Consider the following 12,282-nt stretch of genomic DNA (forward strand, 5'->3'; position numbering starts at 1 on the left):
TGTGCTCCAGAGGGAATGGAGAGTGCACTAGAATGGCACTGTTTTGCCATTTACTAGCTATATCTTTGAGCAAGCTTTGGAACTGATTATAAAGACAGTGGTCTAATGCCATTTGTGGGTGCCTAAGATGCATCAGATATTTGGTACTTACCATAAGTTATCTCATCTAACTCACACAGAATAGTTGCTCCCTTTATACAAGAAGAGAAACAGAGATTGTGCAGCTGTTAAGAGTGTGGCTGTTCCCAAAAGAATACTCCACTTAATAAGTGAGAAAATGAACTGAACAGATATTTCTCAAAAGAAGTACAAATGACCAATGTATTAATGAAGTGCTTGACTTCCTCAGCCATAAAGGAAATGCAAAGCAAAACTACACTGAGATTCCCTCTCGCCCCAATCAGAATGGCCATCATCAAGGAAACAAAAACCAAATGGTGGAGAGGATGTGCAGGAAAAGAAACCCTGTACATTGTTGTGGGACTGTAAATTAGTGAGCTGCTATGGAAGTCAGTGTGGAGGGTCCTCAAAAAGCAAAAAATAGAACAACCCTATGAACCTGCCAAACCACTTCTGGGCATATACCTGAAGGAATGTAAGTCAGCATATAATAGAGACATCTACACACCCATGTAGTCAAACTATGGAATCAGCCAAGATGCCCACCAACGGATGGATAAAGAAAATGTGATATGTACACACAATGGAGCTTGTTCAGCCACAAAGGAAGATACAATTTGAGGAAATGGATAGACCTGGAAATCATCACATTAAATAAACCATTCAATTTCACATGTGGAATCTAGACTAAGGAAATAAAATGAGTAACAGGAGTATGAAATGGGGAGGTTTGAGGGAGTTGGAGACCAGTGGGGTGGAAAGGAAAGAAAGAAAAGGGAAAGTGAATACAAAGTACCTTATACACATGTATGAAGATCGAATCATGAAGCCCATTAAAACTGGTTCGAAAAGGAAAAAGGGTATATAAGAAAGAATAGAGGGGTAAACTTGATCAAAGTACACTATACACATGCATGAAAATTCTGCAGTGAAGCCCTTCTGTGCAATTAATACATGCTAACTAAAAAAAATAAAAGTATGGGTGTCAGACAACTTGGGCTGAGGCCCTGGCCCTGTCACTTACTGTTAAGTGATTTGCCCAAGTTACTTGTTATCTGTGACTTTCTCATCTATTAAATAGGAGTAAGATTGTTCAGAGGATTAAATGCAACAGCTAAGCACGCAGAACCTGACATGTTAAAAGACAACCAAAAGCCTAGCTACTGCTATTTTTAACAGATGAAGCAACTTGCCAGCTAACTGGGGGCAGAGTCGGATCTGAAACCTAGAGTAATGACTTTAAAGCCCTATATATTTCTCCATATTCCTTCCAACCCACTCTGGGTCACTGTGAAGGCTGGATAAGCTGAAATGCGCAGAGGACCAAGCATTAATATCAAAACAGAGCTGGTACATGAGTGATGTGTGCTTTATCTATAATCTGTAAGTTCGCTTGGTAGTTCTGGCTGATCCTTCAGTCTGTGGAGATCGTTTTGAAACTGAATTCCATCATCCACCACATTTGTTATATTCCCAGCCCCAGTGAATTAGTTGGGCATTTCCCCACTGCAGATCCCTAAATAAGTTTATGCATAACGAATATGTATCTGGTTCCTCCAATGTGATGGTTTGAGTGTGGCCCCAAAAGTTACATTGGAAACTTAACTAAGACTCACACATTCATGGCACTTGCAAGTGGAGGCTTGAAGTAATCAGGACCAGAAGAGAGGTCATGTGGATGAAAGTACCATGACAGCATTAGTGGCTTTCTGAGAGGAAGAAGGACTATAGTCAACACGTTTGCTCTTCTGCCCTGTGATGTGACACCCTCCACCATATTGGGATTTAGCAAGAAGGCCTAACCAGATGCTAGGACCTTGCTATTAAACTATATGGGGCTGGGCTGGGAATATGGCCTAGTGGCAAGAGTGCTTGCCTCCAGCACCACATATATGGAAAACGGCCAGAAGGGGCGCTGTGGCTCAGGTGCCTTGAGCGGGAAGAAGCCCGGGACAGTGCTCAGGCCCTGAGTCCAAGGCCCAGGACGGCCAAAAATAAATAAAATAAAAAATAAAAATAAACTATATGGGGCTTCTCAGCTCATAGAACTGTAAGAGATACATTTCTTTATCAAGTAGTTTCAGATATTTAGTTATAGCACCCAAAAATAGTCTACAATACCTGAACACTTATGAGGTTACTTTATGTATTACTGTATATGCCAGCACTGGGGTTTGAACACAAGGCCTGGGCGCTGTCCCTCAGCTTTTTTGCTCAAGGCTGGCACTCTATCACTTGAGCCACAATTTCACTTCCAGCTTTTTGCTGGTTAACTGGAGATAAGAATCTCATGGACTCTTAAATCTCCCAGCTGGCTGTGAACCAGGATCCTCAGATCTCAGCCTCCTGACTAGCAAGGATTACAGGCATGAAACATCTGCACCTGGACCGATGCAGCTGCGAGGACTGGATGGACAGAGATGGCAGAAGAGGAGTTCTACATCAGAGCAGAGGAGCAGGCGGAAACGAGAAGTTGGAAACAGAGGATACTCTGCAGCTCCATCTTGAGCTGTAACAGAGCAGTGCCCAGCAGGTGGAACGGGTGGCTTTGCCTCAGCACTGGACTCCCTCAGTCCCCCCTATGCTGTGTGAGCCTGACCCAGGGCCATCTGCACTCTGAGTTGTACTTATCTCTTTGACCAGCCTATATTTCTAAGTGACGCTTTTGCCGATTCCTTGGACACTATCAGTTATGCTGGGCTTGTAAAAGATCTTTAACAATGGAGAAACACTTAAAAGCCTTAATAATGGTCTACTTCAATTGTTTCCCCTTTGTCAGCAGGACTTGAAAATGGAACTTCACAAGAGATCAATGCGAGCCTCCAGGGCCCCCCCACCTCGCAGCCCATTCTTACTACAGTGACCTTGATATTTACGTAGTCATTTCATATTCTTCCAAGGCACTCACACACATGGCCCTTTACAGTAAATAGGAGCATGCTGGACAAATGGTCATTATGGATCAGGAAGTGAAAAATGTCAACTTTGCACTGATGGGTAATTTTTCCCTCTGGAAAGCTTTTGCTAGGGCAAGATACTAACTGTTCAATATATTATCAGGAGCAATATTTTCTCCTTTGAATTCATCGTATGCACCTTAAATAAATTAAACAACACGGTCAATAGTCACTGTCATTCATTGCCTTACAGAATATTTCATCTGGTCTTTGCTGGAGTAGTAACTACAAGTCAAGATTATTAATATGAATAGAATTGTTGAATGTTTGGAACTGAAAGGATCCTCAGAGATGAGTACTACCCAATTCTCTCATAACTCAAAGGGGCAGTTAGGATGAGAACTAGGGTCTCTTGATCTCCCCTTCAGGATTGCTGTGCTGTTTTTACCTTTGATAAGGTAAAACTGAAGCCCTCTTTTCCTGATTACTGTACAAAAGACTCAACAGCTCACACAGCGTTGGCATCTGATCTCATAGTAAAGACTTTGACCCTTGGGCACTGCCATCTTGGAACCATACCCATATATCCAGGGACGGCTGAGATGGCCCAGTTTCCGGTTTTCTGTCAGGATTGCTGATGTGCTAAAAGATAGGTGTAATCTACAAGCAAGACTCGTCGTTGGTCAGAATCAAGTTCCCTTAGCCCTAAGACCCTAAAGCAACTTCTTTAGCAAGAAGAGAAATTTTTGGAAGTCATATCTACTGTCCTCTAAAATTTTATTCAAGGGACACCCTCTTCTCCAAGAACTTAAGAACAAGTATATTTATTCTTACTGAAAAGTTATGGACCAGAATCAAAATACACCTGGGCCCCAGCCCCAGATATTCTGATTTGATAGGCCCCAGCTGAGACCTGCCTGTGTGCGTGTGTCAGAAAAAGCACTCCAGACAGTTTTGATGTATATTCTCTCTAAGAAGCACTAGACTAACATGAAACCAAAATACAGTGTGAGGAAGACTTATACTTAAGCTACATCTGATCATATCTCTAGCTTATCCAAATCTGCTGTTGGATGTGAAATCCATTATCTTGTAACTGTATACAAGGATGGCTAAAAGAGATACAGGCAAGATGCCACTGGATTACTTGGCGCTCAAAAGGGCTATTGAAAATTTTTCGCATCTTTTACTGCCCCCTGGTGGATATTTAAGAAACGTGACTGAAAATGTCACCTCTTCAAAACTGCTTTAGCAGTAAAACACAATTATGATATGGCTTCATAGGAATGGTCCTAACAAACCACCACTACAAGTAGAATTATTATTAATACTATTCAGTCTTAGTAAGGAATAAACTTCAAACAGTATGATTATACCTTGAAGACACTGTGCAAGGGAGATAAGGCAATAAAGATACAGTATGAGAGTGTGTGTGTGTATGTGTCTATGGTCTCTCAAGTAGTCAAATTCTTAAGAGACAGAAAATAGAATAGTGTTTACCAGGGCCTGGAGTTGGAGACTATAGGGAGTTAAGTGTTTGATGGGCAGTGTTGCAATATGAAAAAACAATTTTATCAGAGTTGTGAACGTGGCTTAAGTGGTAGTGCTCCTCCTTGGCAAGTTTAAGGACTTGGCTTCAAATCCCAGGAGCAACATCATTTAAAAAAAGGAGTTGTACAGAGGGAAGTGGTAACAGTTGCCCAACAAGGTGAAGTTATTTTTAGGCCACAAAACTTTAAACTTAGAAATGAATGGTTATGCTGATGCCCATTTAACATGGGCATTTTATTCCAATTTTTAAATTAAAAATGTCTTATTGAAATAGCTTTTGGTAAATTATGAAGAAAATACTGATGTGAAAAATAGAAAAATCTGGATTGGGGGCTGGGGATATGGCCTAGTGGCAAGAGTGCTTGCCTCATACACATGGGGCTCTGGGTTCCATTCCCCAGCACCACATATACAGAAAATGGCCAGAATTGGCGCTGTGGCTCAAGTGGCAGAGGGCTAGCCTTGAGCAAAAAGAACCCAGGGACAGTGCTCAGGCCCTGAGTCCAAGCCCCAGGACTGGCCAAAAAAAAAAAAAAAAAAAAAAAAAAAAAGAAAAGAAAAAAGAAAAATCTGGATTGGGGTTCTGGTTCTGTTAGGTAATTTCCGACTGAATGACCTCCTGGGCTTTATTGGAGTTTCCTACAAAATAAAGGAGTCCTCCTAAGGTTCCTGGCTTCAGCCAGCTAAAACGTGCTGAGAGGTGATTTATCTTGACATCACCACAGTTGAAGGCTGTGTCACAAACACGCAGGGGGCATTCATCATCACACGAGAGTCATCGTGCTGTGCTGTTGTGATCAGTGCACTGGGACAATGTGTAAGAGCAGGAGACTTGGATGGGAGATTTATGATGCTTTGAGGCCATCATGGAGACATCTGGGAGAAGCAAGCTAAAATATTTGGAGGGAGAAATTCAGTGATTGGAATACCAAGCCACAAAACATCATTAGCAGCGAGGGGCAGGTAGGAGGACAATTTTTGAAGAAACACTATGTCTGCAATACCAGGAAAGTCAAAGCCAATTAGAGCAGTGCTTTGTCATGCAGGAGGATTTGCATTCAATCCTAGCAACCCAGACCCTAGGTGGCAGAGACAATAGGCATGGGCTGGGATTTTCTGCAAAACCAAATTGCTGGTAGACAAAAATAGATGTCAAAAAGTGCACAGGATACAGGATGTTGGGACTGGGCCCTGCCAGCAGCAGGGGGCTGAGCCCTGTACCCAGGGCACATTCCCAACTGCAGTGTTCAAGGCAGTTTCTAAGGACAGTTAAGGCAATCTGTAGCTAGATGATGGAGGCCAGATGAGAAGGCAATGAGGGACAGGAGAGGGGTAGAGTGGGAAGTGGAATGGTGGGGCCAAGATGAAGAGCTTGAGCAGACTCCAGAAGGCAGGAGAGTACAGGATGTCCTGGGGAACGGAAGCACTGGACAGAAAAGGGGGGTGCATGTAAAAATCCCAGCAATGAGACCATCCAGGGCTTCCAGAGTCACAGAAGTGGGGGCGGGGGGGGGGGAAACAGGAGAGTAAGTAAGAGAAAGTGGGGAAAGATGGTGAAGCAGAGGACACGGAGGGTGCACAGCTGGAGAGGGCCTATGGTCACATGATTGTGCGCCTCGAGTTTAGGAGAGACAGCTGGAGTCTTTAGACCCCAGTGATGGCTGAAAACCTTCCCAAGTCACCCAGGGAACGTGAGGAGAGGGAAAAGGGTGTTTCCAGGAACCATAGGCTAGAAGGGGCAGAAAGGAGCATGGAATGACACTCAATCTAGAATGGGCACTTGTTCTGTAGGCCACTGAGGGATTTTCCACCACAGAGGCACATGGTGGGGGAACCCATGAGAACCGCCATTTGGAAGAACAGAGTAGGTACAAGAAGGCATTGTGCCATCCGAGTCCCAAAGACCAGAGCTGGGGGATGGGCTGAAGTGGGAAATGGGAGCAAAGGTAGGATGGGGGGCTGGGGCTTGGTAACTGAATAGACAGGATGGGGAGGGGCAGGAGAGGAGTCGGATAATCTCAGCGATTATGGGGGTTCTGGTGACATTCATAGATCTAGGGCATAAAAGGAAAGGAGCGCTCTCATAAATGACAGTGTGTGGGGAGTGTGTGGGTCACTGTATTAACTGAGCAGCTATGGCTACAGACTTAATTTAGACCTATCTGCCTCAGTCCTCAAGTTCTGCATAGTTTATTAGAACTATGTTGTTCAATATCTCCCAAAGGTAATTCATTTTGATACAATAACTCTCCCAATCCTAGGGGAAAAAAAATCAGAACTCCTGTATGGTAAGATTCACATGTTGAGTCGGGGAGGGTATTCAGATAAACCTTTCAGCCTCATAGAAGCCTCGGGCTGCGCGAATGAGAGCAGACTCTGCCACTGTGTGCTCACAGAGGAGCTGCAGCTGACTGCGTGTGTGTAACTCCTTGGCACGGCTTGCACAGAAAGGCCCTCCCTTCCTCACAGCTCGGATCACCCCAACAGCCTCCTTCCCAGCCCTTCCTCACCATCCCTCATGCCTCTGTGCCTTGATTCAGACCCCCCTTCAGCTACCACCAGCCTCTACCCCTTCTTTCCTGCCACACTCATACTCCTCATCTATAGCCCAGTCCAAAAGGCCCTGGTGGGAACGCTTTCCCGGACTGCAACCCTCCAAACAGAGGACTTTGCTTTTCCAAAGAAGCTTCTCTGTGTCCAACTGCCCTAGATTTTCACAATGAGCTCTTCAAGGCCCAAGAAGGGAAGGAATTATTACTGCACACATGTATGCACACACGTGCGTGCACACACACACACAGAGTAAACAAAGGAACTGTGAAGCCAAGGCCACACCGCTAATGGTAGCACCAGGAGTAAAACACACACTCTTCAGGCTTTCAACCCAAAGTTCTTTAGACTATAATGAATTGGGGCATCTGCAAAAGGCTTTTCGGAAGAAACCTGGGACTCTGTTTTTTTGTTCCTTATCCTTATAACATTTGTTTGATGCTATTACAAAATGTTAGTGTTTTGTAGTATCTCTTTTATCTTTCGAATTGCCCTTCTCCAGACAATGAGGATGCTGAGGCGCAGAGCGGTAGTCTAGGTTGCCCAGCGAGGAGGTGGACTTGAGACGTCCGTCCAGGGCCCTGAAAGCTACACACAGCAACACACAGACTGGTCAGGAAAGCGAAGAGGCAGGGAGGTGCCTTCCAGGAGCTTTACCCCCAATCCAGCCCGTTCACAGTGCATTTCGATGGACCCCACTCTTGGAGAGGTGTAACTAAGGGGGTTACTGGTACCCATCCAGGAAGCCACTCTAAACGTAGTGTGGTACCTACCTATAATCCCAGCTACTCGGAAGTGGAGACAAGAGGATCATGAGTTCAACGACAACCCAAGCCAAGTTAGAGAGACCCTCACATAAACACAAAATTAAACACAAGGGCCGGGCACAGGTCAAGTGTTATAGATCACTTCCTTAGCAAGCATAAGGCCTTGGGTTTAATCCCTAGCACTGAAATAAAGACCAAAAAATCAACACCATCCCTCCCTGTAGAACACATCTCCCCTCTGGGACTGTAATAAAACCTGCTTTGAAGGAAGGAAATAAGTCATTTTGTGAGGCAGTCCATCTTCCTCTCAGGCCCATTCTCAAACCGGGGCGATGAAGACACCAACCTACAGGTTCCCTTTCCCCCCAGGTCTGCTCCCAGCCAATCCTCTCTCAAGCAGGTACTAAGGCAGGCACAGCATCCTGAGAGCTTTGGGTGGTCCCTGCGCACAAGATGAGCCCCAGGCTGCGGTTTCTCTTCACCTCCAGCCGGTGCACAGACCTGAGTGCCTGTGGAAACAGCAGAGTTCAGAGCACGCACGTTGCAGCTAGACAGATCTGGGTTCAGACCTTAGTAGAGCCACTTCTTGTCTGTTTCTGCTACTATAGCAAAACACCCGAGGCTGCATAATTTGTAAGGAGAAGAGGGGCATTTCGCTCACAGTTTTGAAGATTCAAGTGCACAGTCCTGACATTGCATCAGACCTGGTGGCAGGTGGCATGACAATGATGGGGGAGACCATACGGCCGCTCAGGAAGGTGAGGAGAGATTCAGTGAACAGCTCACTCCATGAAGCAGCCCCAGAGAACTGCTTCCGTCTCTTTTGGTGGGGGGCGTGTTCTCAATGATCTAAGGACCTTCCGCCAACTTCCACCTCTCCAGCACACAAGGATCCACCACTTCCCAACTCATGAACCCTGGGGGGATACACTCACACCATACTCAAGCTACAGCAGCTGGCCAACATGCATGTTTTTGGCATTTCTGTATCCTTGCCTGTCAATTGGGAATAACAATGTCTACTTCCTGTGGTTCTGGAAGGGGAGTACTAAACACAGTACTATGATTTTATTACTTTATTTATTAATATGCCTTGGTTTCCTAATCATCCACTAGATTCTCTATGGAGATTCATCCCAACTACCTTGGCTGGGCTCCGAACACCAGCCTAGCTATCCAGCTGGGCTCTCCTCTGGGTGACTGGGTAGTGTTCCTCAAGGTCTGTACAGGTAGGGGCCTCCTCTCTAGGGCTCAGCCTCCAGCCTGGCTCATCTCCCTGGACTCAGGGCTCAGCTCTCCTCCTCTCTAGTATGATGAGAAAGCTTCATGCTGCTCTCACCGGGAACACCACCACACTCCATTGCTGAGTCAGCTCCCCTTCCAGAAAAAGCCCTTTTACCAATAAGGGAGGATTTCCTGCTAATGAACTGTCTAATCTTTAGCTCACTTTGCCAAATGTATACAGCTCTATTATGGTCAGGGGTGCTTCAAAATCACACATCCTGGCTTTTTCTCTTTCCCAGGACATCACAGTCCTATGTCTCTTTGCATTCCTCCCTTAACATAACACATTAAACTTCACACACACACACACACACACACACACACACACACACACACACACACACACAAAACTATCAATGTCATGTTGTGCAACACACAAGCTAGGTCCTTCCTTTTCTTTAATTAATGCTCTTGTGGCCAGGGGCCAAATGGCAGGATTGATCATATCAAGCTAAGCAAATGAGTTCTAATCCTACAAGAAGAGACAGCACTTTTAGCAGGGTGCTTACTGGTGGCTCATGCCTATAATCTGAGCTACTTAGAAGCCTGAGATCTGAGGACTGAGATCTATTTATTTATTTTTTGAGGACTGAGATTTACAGCCAACCTGGGCAGGAAAGTCCACGAGACACTTATCTCCAATTAATTATCAAAAAAAAAAGCTGGAAGTAGAGTTGTGGCTCAAGTGGTAGAGGGCTAGCTTTGAGCACTCTACCCCCAGGATGGGCACCAGAAGAGGGAAGGAGGGAGAGAGAGAGAAATACAGAGACAAAGAATGTATAATCTTAAGCCTCATAGCTAGCAAATTTCCCTCATACTCCAAAACCCTACAAAAGAGAGGCTGAGGTAAAGAACTGCCACGGGACTGCTCCTCGAAGGCGGGGACGTCTCCCGTCTCCCACCACATGCCACATGTCCACATGCCTCTGTCCCCACCTAGCACAACAAGACCCTTGAAGTAGTGACAAATGCTTCTTAGAACCTGCTGCGTGCTCACTTGCTCAGTGATGTGACCTCCCATAATGTTATTTTCATGGGGGGGCGGGGGCTCAACCTATCCCTGGATGCTGCCTAAGGTATGCCCCAAATGCACAGGACCGTGCTGCCAAGCTCCAGACTCATCAGTGCACACCGGATTTAGCTGACACTGCACTCGTGCCTTTCCCCTCAAATCTACTCCTGTGTTTTCTCCTCCAGGGAACCTGACCACCATTTACACAGGTCTCTACACCAGAGGCTTTAGATCACCCTGGCTTCTACCATCTCCCTGTCATCTGGCTCTACTGGGTCACCAAATTCTGACACTTATACTTTAACATACCTGACAGCTCGCTAACCCTCTGAACATTTCTCATTGCACTACTGCAACAGCTTTAGAAGTCATTGCAAGGACTGCAAGGCTGGCTCCATGCTGGCATTTCCCATAGATTAGGTTTGACTCTTATTAGTGATCCTGTGTGGTAAGTACTAAAGGGTGAGCCAGAAGAGATGCCATAGATCAAACTCAGCCATATATACATACATATGCATATATGTACAATTGTATGTTTTCCCTTAAAACTGTTGTTTCTCTTCTCTCTTCTCTCCTCTCTCTCCTCTCTCTCTCTCTTTCTCTCTCTCTCTCTCTCTCTTTCCATTACAGACAAGGAAACTGAGTGTTAAGGGATAATTGGCTCCCCAATCACACAATTTGTATAACAGGGAACCAAAATCTGACATAAGTGTGTGTTCAAATTTCTAAAAGCCATACTTTTTCAGCTAAACACACTATCCTAAAGGGTCTAGATAAAACACAATTAATTATAAGTAACAAAACAAATTAATTGTATTTAAAGTAGAAATAATTATATGTATTAAGGCCAACCATTTATGAGTACCTAAAATGTGCCTTGCATTGCTTGTTTTGCTTAATCCTCACAGCCATGTAATGAGAAATCGTCTGGTTTATTTTTTTTTCTAATTTTGTTGCATTTTGCTCTTCTGTGAGGTGTTTGTGTATACGTGAATCTGTATATGTGTGTGAGAGAGGTGTGTGTGTGTGTGTGTGTGTGTGTGTGTGTGTGTGTGTGTGTGGTATATGCCATTACTGGGGCTTGAACTCACGACCTTGAGCATTTTTGCTCAAGACTGATGTTTACCTTGAGCCACATCTCCATTTTTGGCTTTTTGGTGCTTAATTGGGGCTAAGAGTCTCAGAGATTTTTCCTGCTTAAACTGGCTTCAAACTGCACTCCTCAGATCTCAGCCTCCTGATAGGATTCCAGGTGTGAACCACCAGCACCTTACCAGCTAGATAACCGTTTACAAGGCTCCACACAGCAGATGCCACATTCCCTCAGGTGGTAGAGGACAATGTCTCCTGGGCTCCAGGATCACTGGTAGATTCCCCAGAGGCTCAGCTCTCCAAGCCCCCTGGAGACACAAGGGGCAGGGTGCAGAGCCACGCCCCTAGCTGTGGATGGTGTCAATACAAGTCTGGCTAGCTGCAGGACCTAAGGACGTGGTAGTTAGTCTCACTTCACATGCTCATGGCATCGCATTTGCCTTCCAGCTACAGGAAAGACTCCACAGAGAAGAACCACCTTAGATTTGTCATCACAGTAATCCTCGTGGGGCTGGGGATATGGCCTAGTGGCAAGAGAGCTTGCCTCGTATACATGTGGCCCTGGGTTCAATTCCCCAGCACCACATATACAGAAAACGGCCAGAAGTGGCGCTGTGGCTCAAGTGGCAGAGTGCTAGCCTTGAGCAAAAGGAAGCCAGGGACAGTGCTCAGGCCCTGAGTCCAAGGCCCAGGACTGGCCAAAAAAAAAAAAAAAACAAAAACAAACAAACAGTAATCCTTGTGGCACCTTCAAGGCCACAGACTGTAACTGAGAACACTCAAGAGACATGGATACAATTTTGTATCCATGGAAACAAGTTAATAAGGGGCTGACACAGGATCTACAAGGGGCATGCATATCCCAGCTACAGAGGGTGGAAAAGGGGGATGAGATTCAGAGAGCAAGTCTCAACTGAGAAATATGGGTGCCACTAATGGGGCTTGAACTCATGCCTCATGGTCTTGCTTGGCTTTTTTTTTTTTTGCTCAAAGCTGGCCCTCTACCACT

General features: G+C 45.3%; 1 protein-coding gene across 1 annotated transcript in view; it reads right to left on the minus strand.

Moving 5' to 3' along the window:
- Window positions 1–12,282, minus strand: part of Ttll11 (tubulin tyrosine ligase like 11) — a 100,203-nt gene that overhangs the window by 16,537 nt on the left and 71,384 nt on the right. The window lies entirely within an intron of this gene.

Source organism: Perognathus longimembris, chromosome 1 (genome assembly GCF_023159225.1).
Source record: "Perognathus longimembris pacificus isolate PPM17 chromosome 1, ASM2315922v1, whole genome shotgun sequence".
Taxonomy (NCBI): Eukaryota; Metazoa; Chordata; class Mammalia; order Rodentia; family Heteromyidae; genus Perognathus; species Perognathus longimembris.